The following is a 13,734-nucleotide window of genomic DNA, read 5'->3' on the forward strand; positions in this document are numbered from 1 at the left end:
CAAGCAGCAAGAGATTGTACAGGGTGAGATTTAATAGGATGAGAGATTCAGTAAGTGAGAGATTTGGTGAGAAATCTCTAGTTTTTTTAAAGCGGCAATCATTTACACTTCAAAATCAAACTGGTTTAGCAGTGTAAATGATTGCCGCTTTAAAAAAACTGGAGATTTCTTACCAAATCTCTCACTTTCTGAATCTCTCATCCTATTAAATTTCACCCTGTATCTCTTTTCTGTAAGCTGTCTCATCATTCTCGCTGATGAGACCTACCAGTGTCGTATCATCAGCGAACTTGATGATAGTGTTTGATGGATGAACCGGCCTACAGTCAGAGGTAAAATCGGAGTATAAAAATGGACTCAACACACAACCCTGCGGTACCCCTGTGTTTAATATAATAGCGGCCTAACTATTGGTTCCTGATCTGACCACTTGCGATCTGTCAGTCAAGAAATCCATAATCCAGTTACACATAAAACCATTAATTCCTAGTTCAGTTAGTTTGATAACCAACTTCGCCGGAATCACGGTATTGAACGCTGAACTAAAATCATAGAGCATGCTGAGGTAAATATTTCATCATTTAATTACTAAATTACTAAATATTCATAGGATGCTCTACCTAAGCCCAACATTTCCAGAACATCTGAAGCAACACCAGTGTACTAAAGATTTGCATTGTTTGGCTATGCTTAAATATAAAACATATTTACAGGTAGTGATTGGGTTAAAATCTGAATATAAAAACACTTTTGGTAGTGTGCGTCATTGTGTCACAATTCTGACAGGCTTGTAATTTCCAGAAGAGAGTTGTCGCTCCCTCTCCCCCTTCACAGTACACCATTATGTGTTCAACATTAACATATAACTGTTCTGCTGTGTGTCAGAGTACGAAAGCAAACTTGGAAGATGCTTACCTCTGTCACGATGTTTAAGTAAAATTGCTTGATTCTTACTAAGGATGTCACCTTATCCCCTGAGAAGGTCAGTGTTCCTTCTAGGATTTAACATATAAGACGACACTGCTCAGAATATTGCAAAATGAAAAGGGTGTCGCTGAGCATGTAATAAAACATGATTACAGGAGGGCGCAAATGTAAGCTAAATATCCAGGGGCAAACGCAGGATTTTCAGAAGGGGGTTTCCGGAGATGGACACTTAGGTGACCCAGTATATGCCGGGTTAGTTACAGTATTATAGATAGACCAAATCAAATGTATATAATATATATATATATATATATATATATACACACATACAGGGGCAGCAACAGCAGTGTAGACCCCTGGGCATAGCAATGTATTGGGGCCCCTACATCCTCCAGCGGTAGGGGTGGGGGAAGCTTTGATGTCCCACGGGTGGTAGGGGGTATTATACCAATCGCTCAGCATCTAGGGCCTAGATCAGTAATGGTGGGAGATTGGGTGGGAGAAGGGGGCATTGGGCTGAATGAAGGGGCCCTGATACATAAATTCCAGGGTGGTAGAGGATGTTTAATACGCAGAGGAGGGGTGTATAGTGGAGTGGGCTTATTATTCATAATTTTCTGGTGGGAGGACAGCTTGCTTGACTGCAGATATCTCCAGTTCCCGAAAAAGATTTCTTAGATTTTAATTGGAATTAAAAACTACAGAATTCCACCTACCAAATGCTATTGGGGACTAGTGGATCAGAGTTCAGGAGGCAGAGCAATCCCCCAACGAGTATATAAAACTACATACCAGGTGTGTGGAGCTAGAGCAGTAACCAGCTGCTGGAAGGCTGATACAGTATCTCTGGTTTTGTGAATAGTAGCGACAAGCTACTAGTGTCCATCAAAAAGGAAGAGTCCCAGCTTTTGGAATATACCCTCAGAAAAACTCTACGTCAGACAGAACCTGAAATATCTGACTAGGAAGAGCAATTAACAGGCTTGGATGGGGACCACTGCTTTGAAGTCAGATATCTCCGGTTCCCAAGGGCCGATTTTTAAAATTCTTGTACCCATGGAAAGAGGGGACCCTCAGCTTTGAGCCTAGGTTCCTTAGACTCCTGGGGGGTTTCTGGGTACTCAGAACCCCCCCCCCCCCCTGCGTGTGCTACTGATATCTACTATCTACAGTATATATATAAAAGGATAACAATTCCTCACCTCTATGAGGTAAAGTTCTGCCAGTGACCACTAGAGGCCACTTGACAGACCAAACTACTCCTTTGTGTGCTAAAAGATGTTGTAACAGAAAGTGAAAGATGTTTTGCAGGGGCGCTGTGCAAACTTCTACTACCAACTATAATCTCCCTGAAACTAGTTTTCAAAAGTAGGCACGTATGCTTTAACTAGTATCATATAATGCTGGACACACACTGTTACTGGGTAGGCGCACATAAACAAATCACCTGCTGAAACGCAGCTCCAACACAAATGTTGCATTTAGGCAGGAGAAAATCAGTGCTGTTGGGACAGAGATAGCCATTTGTATCTGTTTTTGGGTTCCCTCTCACTACAGTAAATACTTTTAAAAATCCCACAAAAGCATTAGTATGTACTGTAGCTTTAAGCGGAGACAGGTTAGGAGAAGAGGTGGCCTATGTGCAGACTCCTTACAGGCCCCCATCCTATCTGCAGCGCAGTAGAGAGTCTTCCAGGTCACAAGACTCCAGAAATATGGCGTCTGCCATGTTCATAGTGACAAATTTCTACTGCACATGTGCAGGGCCCCAGCAACATGGAGCCTGCCATGCACCCAGAGATTAATCTTTATTGCACATGCACAGATTAATGAGAAATAAATGGCGCACAATTTTCTGGGGGATTTCTGCTGCAGCAACAGCACAGGACTCTGAAAAGAGAAGTCATTAAACATACATACCTCCCAACTTCTGAAATTTGGAAGCGTGGCTTAGTGGCGAGGTGCCAGGTATGAGGGTGTGTGATGTGGGCCAGCAATGAACCCTTATAGAAAAGCCTATGGCATAAGGATTAAGACTTATTTTTTTTATTGTGTATGTTGTGATTGGGAGAAAGAAACATGTCACATTCTAGCAAACCGTTAGTTTCTCCAGGATGAGGAATAACTTTTATATCCCCTTTATTTTGGAAACAAATTATAATAAATACCCTTTACTTTTATAATTACCCCATAGGATAAAGCAGGGGAGATGAGAAAATATATATTTTTTTACATATGTGTCTTCACACATTGGCTGCTTCACAGCCCCTGACCATCTGACCATTGCATATTATTATAATACAGGTTGAGTATCCCTTATCCAAAATGCTCGGGACCAGGAGAATTTTGGATAACGGATTATTCCGTATTTCGGAATATTTTAATATTTCAATGATGTATTTTGAAGTATCTTGCATTTATGCTGTATAAACACATAATATACACACAAATATATTTTATTACCACATAAAATACACACAAATATATTTTAATTGTTCAAAAAACAAGGTTTCAAAAACGTGCAACAAAATGTATGTACTATCTCAGCACTGAATTTGAATGCCAAGCAATCATTGTCTTGCACATATATAGTGCCAGTTACATATCATGTCCCCAGTGATGCTGTTACAATTTGTAACTTTCTGGAATGTCCGTATTTCGGAATAATTCGGATAACGGATATTCGGATACGGGATACTCGACCTGTAGTTATACAACAGATGATAGACTTGTGTGGGATTTACCCAAGCTTTGATAAATCTCCTCTTTGATTTCCAAACTGACTAAAAAAGTTGTATCATAGGATTTAGAAGCAGGGTTGTATAGATAGGTCTGGGTGAACATGGACACTGCTTAAAATGTCAGTCAGTACTACAGTATGTCTGCTGACAAGCATACTTCTCAACATTTGGTGATATCTGCTGTTGACCCTCCACTTCCAACAGCAGCAACAGCTCCCATAGGCATTCTGGAGTTTGCCCTACAGCTAACACCATATAAGGATGGAACTGCACTGCTGTGGCCTGTGGGCTACACTTTGTAAACGTAACTAGAGTATATTACCTCCAGAACCCTTCCCAGCACTGGCCATTACGCATGAGTGGTCAGTAATGTGTGGATGGGATTAGAGGAGTGAAGAGACAACTCGCGATTTAGTCTTGTAACTAAAGACATATTTCAAGGAGCCCCTGTCTCTGTGGATTAAGACAAAATAAATTAATTTGAATGGTACAACTACATACAGTACCATCTTTAGGTATTGGTTCAATGGGCAGCAGCTCAAGGGCACCACAATTCTTGGGGCCTATACGCTGGGGCAGAATGGGTTATGGGAATCTGTCTGTGCTTCTTGAGAGGCAGTCGAGAAAGCTGCTTGTTCACTCTGATTGGGAATTACAGCAGTTGGGCAGCATTCTCATCCTGCTTTTCAGCCTCCAGGGAATGGCTGTCTGTCTAATTGGTGAACCACTGGAACTATCCACCAATCAGAGTGCGGACAGCCATTCGCTAAATGCAAAATGTGGCTACCAAAGGTAAATCAGGTGCCAATAAGTGGATGTTGTGTCAAGCGGCTCACTCAGTGGGAAGGTCAGTTCCCATACAAAGGTTCACAAAATTATAAAAGAGTAGAGTAAAGCGCTATTGAATTAGGGTGGTGTCAATTGGCTATAACAATTATTTATTATTTAAAAAGGTATATACAGTACTGTCTAGTGGTTCAACACAATAAAATAAACTAATGGTGTGCACTTCTAAACAACAGGTTAAATTGGAAACAGAGGAAATGGCATTATAACTTAAATAGGTTAATTTTCAAGTACAGTAGCTCCCACTTGTTCCTATATTGCTCAGGGCGGGATTCTCTATCACAGAAATGCGGTAAAAACCCCGTTATCGGGGTTTTTACCGCATTTCTGTATTCTCTAACCTCCCTCCGCAGTGTCACCGCTGCGGAGGGAATCGCCAGCAAAAGCTGGCGGTTCCCTGCAGAAGCCTATGGCCTTCGTACCGCAGCGGTGTGTGAGGGATCCGTCACGGATCCCTCCCAGCATGCCCTGCGGCCGGCGCGTCAGTCTGCGCATGCGCAGACGGACTCCCGGGTCATAGACCCGGAAGTCCAGCAACGGCGCCGCATCGCAAGGGACAGCTCTTACCGCAAGAGCTGTCCCTTGCGTTAATGAACGCATATTTTAGAGAATATGCGGTCATTAGAAATGCGGTGGCCGGCGAAGAGGGCTGCGGATTTTAGAGAATCCCGCCCTCAGTCTCTTATACATATGGTTATAAACCTATACTGAACTGGGGTTAAATAGGTATTATCCAGCTCTCACTGAGATACAGCATCACATGTACAAGGATTTCAGGCGGTTCTCTGCAGGACCACTTTGCTAAGTGTGGCCAACCAACCCTGTGACAAATGGGGGTTATTCAGACCTGATCGCTCTTGTGTGAATTCACAATCCGATAGATTTTTAAATGATTGCTCCTTCCATGCACTTGCTAATGAGTACTGGGATAATGCTAATGACTTTCATTGTGTGTGTCATTGTGTGCCTGTCACACAAACACTGAGGTCATTCAGGTGTGGTCTAATACTCTAATTTGCTATATCACTTTATGGACACTCCTATGACGCATCGTATCAAAGCACCCACCATCGGGAGCTGCGCAAGCGGGTTATTGCAAAGCCCAGGAAATATTTGTCACAGAGGGAATATGCCTTCCGGTTTTCCAAACTAAGCCTGTCGCCAGCCCATTCCCGCCCCAGAAATTAATGACAATCTAATTCTGACCTGCGTGCTATGCTGCAGGACCTGTTCACAAATGCACAGAATGGGTTCTGCGCTTGTGCAAAGTACCAAAGATCTGTACTTTGCACCAATGGTCTCAGGTGCAGCAGCACCTGAATGACCCCCACTTTGCAATTTCAACCTTCTGTAAAGTGTGGATTTCCCTCTCTTTGTATGATACACATGTCTATCACACTCTATGTCACACACTGAGCTCTTTCCCTTCCAGGCCCAGCCTGGAAGGGGGAATATCTGTGCCCCGATTGATGGAGTGACTGTGGGGCAGATTTATTACACTCGGTGAAGTGATAAAGTGACTGGTACTTTATCACCTGCCACTCAGCCCCCAACTGTCAAGTTACAGGTCAGACTTGAAAATGACAGTTGAAGGCAAATGGTCGGTGATATAGTACCAACCACCGTGCATTGGATCAGATCGGATGTCATACACATTCTATTTCGGACAATTTCACCCTACTTTTTGGCCTGCCCAATCCACTGGAAATGGGTGAAATCGGGCCCAAATCGCATTGGGGTCCCTTAGCTTGTGAATAGGACATAGATGGCGGTCCCCATAGATAATTTAAAGGATATTTGTGATATCACTTGTGCCCAGCCTTTATTAAATTGCCTCAATCATTTAACCATGGAGAAACTGACAAAAAAATGTAAAACTTTCATTGACACAAAACTGTTTTGGGAGATCTTTTTTATATACCCAGAGAGATTGCTTGCGATTCCCATTCAGTCCTATATGTCATCATTCATCTACTTTCACAGCACAGTGACTATGGCTTGAACAGATCCCATTGTAGAGATCATTGATTAAAACAAGCCAAAGTATACTCAATGCATTTTGGAGTGTATTTGTTCTGGGTCATTGAAGTAGTAAACTGTTATCGTATATTGCAAGCTGACCACAGACACAAAGATGAATTTCCCTTTTTACTAGCACCATAGAAACAAACATCCCAAAATACAGAATTAAAATAAAATAGGCGAAATGTCCAAATCCATGCAGATGACACTCTTATAGCACAAATCCCACCTCTGTTTAGCCACACCCACTGGCTATCCTGCATCATGGCCTGCTGCTTTAATGTGTGGGTACTTCTAAGGACCGGGTTCAGGGTATAATCAGAGGCGGGTCTGTTTGTGAGATTTTCCACTTTTTCAGGCACAGTGACCACACATTTAAAAAAATCCAACTTTATTTTATTTTAAGGTTAAATAATTTATACACTACCACAGAATATTATATTATATTTTACCTGAAAAAGCTCAAGACACCTTGGAGGCAATGTAATAATAAAAATTGCATATGAGGTAGCGATGCAACTTCAAATGCGCAAATGCCCATGCCGCAACACACATGGGGATGCCTTAAACTGTGGTCACATTCTGGAAAATGTCATCACAGTCTAAGTGACGTTGGGGGGCAGCGACGCAGCGTTGGGTGCGCAGACCATTTTCAGGGAAGGTTTGTAGTGGCTGCATGGCGTCACACACACAGCCATTGCGTGCCAAAACATTGGGGTCAGATACCTGTGTCAGATACCTTGTTATGCAAATGCTTCACATAACTAAGAGAGATTAGGGTTTAGTGTACAGCTCTTTGCGGCTTTAGCAATAAGCTCAGTTCAGCATCAAGCTGCCATAGTCCCTTTTCTAGCATTCACTTTTAAGCTAGCAAGCAAGTATTATAAGACCGTAAAATCAACATTTGACATAAGAATTCATTATGCTACCTTAGCATAATATATTAAGGTAGATAGTCATTAGCATAATAAATAAACAGCATTTAGCATTTCAAATACACAAATATTGATCTGAATAATTTTGTGCCTCAGGAGTTCCTCTAGCCTGCTTTATTTATTTTCATTATTTATTGTATTTTCTTCTTTTATATATTTTTTTTTTCCTTAAGAATTTTTTTTCATTTTTTTCATATTTATTTTTTATATTTATTTTTATTATTTATTATTTTTTATTTTAGATTTATTATTATTATTATTATTATTATTATTATTATTATTATTATTATTATTATTATTATTATTATTATTATTATTATCATCATAACTATTACCATAGCAATATTAATAATATAAGTTCCATGTTCATTTATTAGATATTCAGATATTTTTGTGGGGCTGTTTTGTATGAATAGTAATATAGGGGTTCTCTTGAAACCTCAGGCTGCACATGACTAGACTACTGAGTATGACAACATATCAAGTAACACTTTTTCTGACAGCTGAGAGACATGCAGAAGAAAATCCCTGTCTGCATTTATTGTGCTTTATTGTCTCGGCAGCCATTGCATGGCAATATTTATATGGTAATAAATGGTTTTAACCCATCTTCTAGTACCCAAGGGGTATTAGAAGATACCCCCTGGTTTCTTGACAATCTGCCATTCCTCGAGGACCTTATTCAGTTCTTGAATGCATTTGCACGGGGTCCGATGGTTGCGCTGTGCACATGCGCATTTCTGCATGCACCCAACACAGCGGGCGGGGGGCGGAGAGGGGGTGTGGGGCGCTGGGCAGCCCCATTAGCATATGGGAATTCCGAGCGTTTCATGGTCATTCCCATAAGAGGGCTGGGTGTTCTCATGCTAATGAGGCTGTGACGCGGGTTGGCCGGTGGACAGCATCCCATTTCCTCCCCAGCGTGCACACATATGTACGGTTGCTCAGAGCAAACTTACATATGTGTGCACCTTGCACATCTTTCGATGGTCAGCGACCATTGAAAAATGTGGGAGGTTCCCCCTGCCCTGTGAATCGATGTTACTGTGTAACATCCATTCACAGGCCCCTGCACGCGAGTCGCCCTTGCAGCAGCCATCCATTCGCAATGGATTTGCAAGAGTGCGATTTCACACCCAAGTGAATCAACCAGAATAAACCACCCTAATCCGTACCTGTTGACTGGTGTGATTATCATTATATCTCCAAAAATGCTAGTAGCAAAAAATCTTTAGTCAAGGTGGTTTAGCAGAATAATATATTATATTAGATCGGTGGTCTTTGGGAGAACAACTTGTATAACACAGAACATGTAAAAGGAGATACCTCTTTAATTGCTTAGTCTTTTCATATCATGTCACATAATTCACTTTGTGCTACATTCGCAGTAGGCAGGACATAAATGAATACATGGATAGGTAATTAGAGAGAGACCTTTCTACTGTAATAGACTATCTTGAAGTAAGCAGAATAAGGTTAGTATAATTAATGACAATGCCAGTGCATTGAGACAACGACATGCATCAAACAGCTGTAACATCTTAAACAAAGCCCATTGTTACCACTTGCCAAATGTAAGTGATTTGTGAACTGACGTCTCTCAATGGCTGTTACCCTCCGTGCAGAGGAGGCAGCTTAGAAAACCCTGGCTTTTCTAATTCACAGCTGCAATTATCGTTAATAATATATAATTCTGTTGTTTAAAGCCTTTGTAGTGCAGTGAGAACACTGTTCTGCAGACTGCCTACTTACTGCTGTGATACCATATTAACCGCTTTGCTACTAGAGGGTCCTGCAATCACTGAAGGTAATGCTTTTACTGTATATAGTTACCTAATTGTTAAAGTAAGTATGGACATCTTGTCAGTCCTGAACACACAGGTCCGAATTCAGACCCGTCCCAATAGTGGGGTCTGTGCATGTGTGAGTGTCTTTGGTGAATTTTTCATTCGTTGTGGTACTCACTGCCTGATTTATAGCCAGGTAGCGTTCTGGGGTGGGCGCATAGCCAAAAGTGGGCCCATACAGGGGTGCCGAGAGGGGGAGGGAGCAGGTATATTTTACCTGGGCCCGGACCTGTCAGGGGGGCCCCGGTCTGGACACACAGTTTTTTTAGAATTTGGTGGAGAGTGCACCGGGTCTAAGTGCGCTGGAGTCAGCTTTTTGGTGGCGGCATTGGGGGTGCGGATGTGGGCGGACGTGGGCTTGTGTGGGACCTGAAGCATCACAGAGGTCCTTCCGATCACCGACTACAGGGCCTGCGGAGAGCCAGTCACGTGACTTGGGAGTTTACCGTGGCTCGGCGACAGGAGGATACTTAGGGTAGGTAGTCCTTGGGTGCCAGGAGGAGCTGGGTCAGAGAGAGGCCACTTGGCGCGGGAGTACCGCCCACTCTGCAGAGTCCATCCCGCCTTGCTACCCACATTCTCATCCCAGCTGCCACCAGAAGCAGCAGGCACCAGTGCCATGTCTCCAGCCCAGCAATCCCAGACCTGGTTCCCCACCCATGTCCAGGTCACTGTGTTCCAAGGTGGAAGGTGGGTGGCTGGTTGTTCTGTGTCTACTGCCTCCCTGCATGCTGCTGGGGCTGAGATCCAACTCTGGAAGTCAGCATGTAACCCCTGGCAGAGCATGTAAATCCATGGCAACGAGCATGTTAACTCCTGGCAAAGCAAATTAATCCCATGGCAAAGAGCATGTTAACCCCTGTCAGAGCATGTAACCCCCTGGCAGAGCAGGTTAATCCCATGGCAAAGAGCATGTTAACCCTTGGCAGAGAATGTTAACCCCTGGCAGAGCAAGTAACTCCTGGCAGAGAATGTAAACTGATGGCAACAAGCATGTTAACCCCTGGTAGAGCATGTTAACCCCTGGCATCAAGCATGAAGCCCATAGCAATGAACATTTAGGTAAGTGGAATTTACAGCCCCTGCTATTAGTGAATAGGAGAAGGGACTGCACTTGATACTCGGCAGGTCACAGAATAGAACATTTTTAATCTGATATATTTGAGAAAGAAAGAAAATTGTGACTGGAAACCTGCAAAATATATCACAGCAGAGTAAACTGGGTGTTGTTTCTCTTTAACTTTGCTATCATCGATAGTGTCACTTGTACTTTGATATCTTGTCACACTGAGTATTCATGAGACCATGTGCATCATGTTTATGTCCAAAAGTAATCCGATCCCTGGAACTTTCTGTCCTTCAGCGGAAAGGAATATGTTGGTGGGATTTATGTCTTGTCCCTTTCAAATGCAAACACTTGTCATTCTGAGGGATGAGAGGTAACAGTACACATTAATTCTAATGCCTTTTCCTCCTATATTGAAGGTGGGATGTGGCTGTTATTATGAGAGCTCAGCCAGACCATACAGAATGTTTTCTTTACTTTGTCTTTGTCAGTTGATAACCCTTTAAGGGGTCTATTTATTTAGTTCTATGAAAGTTTGATGCATTTTATTATTTCCTAAACACTAGCATAATATTAGGGCACTTGAGATAGGTATCCCACAGTTTAGCACTCATCCCATCAGCTCTGGACTCGGTATTCTTTCCATTTGACAGCCAGGGAGAGTTCCAGGGGTGGATCCAGGATAAAGCGACAGGAAGGGCACCATGATAAAAGAGGGTTAGATGGGGGAGGGGCGGTGTTAGTGGTGCCAGTGTACATGCTAAGAGAGCAACAGAGAGAGAGTGGGAATGGGATTAAAAATAGGCCCTGGCACTTAAAGTACGTAGGCCCACCATGGCGACAAAAGTGAAGGATACAGTTGTGCGCGCGCCGAAGGCGGGCTCCGGAAAAGGGGGTGTGGCCACTCAACAGGGGGCGTGTCCTTGAGTGTAGTGTACCACACCATATACAACTTCTACACATTATGCAACAAAATACTAGACCCCATTGTACTTGCCCATTACACATGATGCCAAATGGAATGAGCCAAAATTCACATAATGCCACACGGATCGAGCCAAAATTCATAAAATGCCACATGGACTGAGCCAAAATTCACATAATGCCACATGGATTGTGTCAAAATTCACATAATGCCACAAGGATCGATCCAAAATTCATAAAATGCCATACAGATTGAGCCAAAATTCACATAATGCCACACGGATTGAGCCAAAATTCACATAATGTCACATGGATTGAGCCAGAATTCACATAATGCCACACAGATTAAGCCAAAATTCACAATACGCTTCATAAACAGAGACATTGTCCGCCAAAGGCGTGCATTAAACATTTACACCATAATGTCCATTACACGTTAAGTTACACATCATTATGTCCATTATGTATTATGGCAAACACCATAATGCCTATTAAAAATTATGCTACATAAGTGCTGTTTATCTACATGGTCATTGCCAAGGGTTCCATGCTCATTACCAGAGGTTCCATGCTCGTTGCCATGTGGGATTACATGCTCATTGCCAAGGGGGAATACATGCTCGCGGTAAATGGGGGACAGCCGCTGCCAGGCAGAAGTGATAGCCACTGACAGTGGCAGAGCCTGGCTGTATTCAGAGCACTGCAGCTCCCGGCTATTTGAAATAATACCCCTCTTACAGAAGAAAATGCATTCCCAGGTTGGCCCCTTTTACACCAGCCTAGTCCCAGCATTTTCTGGTGTGATGGGGAGAGAAAACCACCCCTCCCCCCTTTAACCAGTTATCACATTTAACCGGCTATATCTTCGGAACCAACTGACCCATTTACATGAGACAAGTATTATATTGAAGAACTTTTGAGTGGGCTTTGAATGATGTTGGCCCAGTGAAACTGGAACGTTTGGTTCCAGGGTAATTTGCCCTCAAAGCACATGAACAGCCATGAAATTACATTTAAAAAATAAAAAAATTAGTTTACCCGCAACATCTCTGGAACAGATTGACCAATATGGACCAGCCTGATATCATATTGAAGGCCCAGCGATTTGGAATTGAATGAGATCAACCACAAGCTTCTGTGATGCCAAGGGGGGAACTGGCAGCCGTCAGAACCTGGTGGGGGTCGGAATTAACGGGTCCCATATTAACCTATGGGGAAAAACGTTACAGCAGGCGATATCTCCGGTTCCCGGGGGGCTAGAGACACAGGGCTGGGCTCATTGGAAAGCCCTGGTCCCCAGCTGAAATTCCAGGGGGGACATGTGCCCGGGCGCTACTTCCCCCTGAATCCGCCAATGGAGAGTTCAATAAAAAAACAGATGTGACCAGGAGAGGTTCCAGAGGAGGGGCTGCAGCACAGTTCAAAATTGAAATAGGGGAGGCACAGCAACTGCCAGTGAGTCAGTTTGGAATGGAAGTTGGTGTATCAGTTGGTGTGGCTCCCATATTTGAATTTTTATCTGTGCTGCAGCCCCACCTCTAGTCTCCTGTGGCTGTAAAACTCTTTCCACTTCTGGGATGACATGACACGGGAGGTGGTGATACAACCTAGGTCAGTGTTGGCTAACCTTGAAACTCCAGCTGTTGTTGAGCTGCATAAGTTTTAGCATGGCCAAATAGTAAAACTGATGCAGGGCATGCTTGGATGTGTAGCTCAACAACAGCTGGAGTGTCAAGGTTAGCCATCACTAGGTGTTGGTAGGTTTATGAGGTTTATGGGGGCAGTGACATAACTATGGAGGGTGCAACTGCTATGGGGACCGGGCCTTTGGGGGGCCCGAGGGCTATTCAGGCATCCCCTGCACCCATTAGACCATTATTAGCTAGTGCTTTGACAGTCGCAGTGCCGCTGTCCCGTCCCTTTCTTCCCCTGATCCCCACCGCGGTGCCCCGTGCCTCTTCTCCCCCCCCCTCCACAGCAGGTTTGGATTCTCCAATGAAGGGGAGGAGCTGGTCTGACTAAAACAGCCTCTGCTCTCCCCCCTCTCTCTCTCTGACGCTGCCGGGGCTCAACATCACTATCTGGTGACCAGCCCTGGTGTGAAAACAGGTGATAGTGCCGGGGCGATAGCGGGGGGGGGGGGTGATTGGTAAATATTTAACAGTCTTTTAGAAGCTTGAAAAATATCTTTGAGTTTTATGAAAATGTAAAAGTTTCTAAACAATTCACATTTCATTCTTGAAATTATGGAGATAATTGTGGATTTTACAAATGCTTATAGTTAAAAACTGGCTAACCATCCCTTTGGTGATAGATGTTTGGCACCTCTGTAATATAATTAAGCTTACCATACTATGGGGCTCATTTATCATTGGATCCTACCCAGGATCGCATTGCAATATGCAAACCTTTTAGTTGGATGTATC

This window comes from Crinia signifera, chromosome 6 (genome assembly GCF_055691185.1).
Source record: "Crinia signifera chromosome 6, ASM5569118v1, whole genome shotgun sequence".
NCBI lineage: Eukaryota > Metazoa > Chordata > Amphibia > Anura > Myobatrachidae > Crinia > Crinia signifera.